The sequence below is a fragment of the Gavialis gangeticus genome, unplaced genomic scaffold, assembly GCF_001723915.1.
Source record: "Gavialis gangeticus isolate Ggan-Ray unplaced genomic scaffold, GavGan_comp1, whole genome shotgun sequence".
Classification (NCBI taxonomy): Eukaryota; Metazoa; Chordata; order Crocodylia; family Gavialidae; genus Gavialis; species Gavialis gangeticus.
The window spans coordinates 20,456,996-20,457,243 of NW_017729009.1; the positions used below are offsets into that span (position 1 = coordinate 20,456,996).

Sequence of the window (248 nt, forward strand, 5' to 3'; positions counted from 1 at the left end):
GGGGGGGGGGGGGGGGAGAAGCGGCCGATGGGCGGTACGTCACCTACGTACGTCGCGTCAGCACAACCCTAGGGGTGGGGAGCTGCTCGCGCAGGCGCCCTGGAGACGTACGGCCCGAGAGCAACGGGAGGGGGCGGGAGCAGTCGAGAGCCAATGGGCGGGTGGTGAGGGTGGAGCAGGGGCCAATCAGAGTGCCGGCGCTGTGGGAAGCGGACCAATAGGGAGCAGCGGCGGTTTTAAAGGCTGTT

The 248-nt window shown here is 69.0% G+C and overlaps 1 protein-coding gene across 1 annotated transcript in view; it reads left to right on the forward strand.

Moving 5' to 3' along the window:
- AURKA (aurora kinase A) overlaps positions 1-248 on the forward strand; it is a 13,108-nt gene that overhangs the window by 313 nt on the left and 12,547 nt on the right. The gene's annotated exons all lie outside the window — the stretch shown is intronic.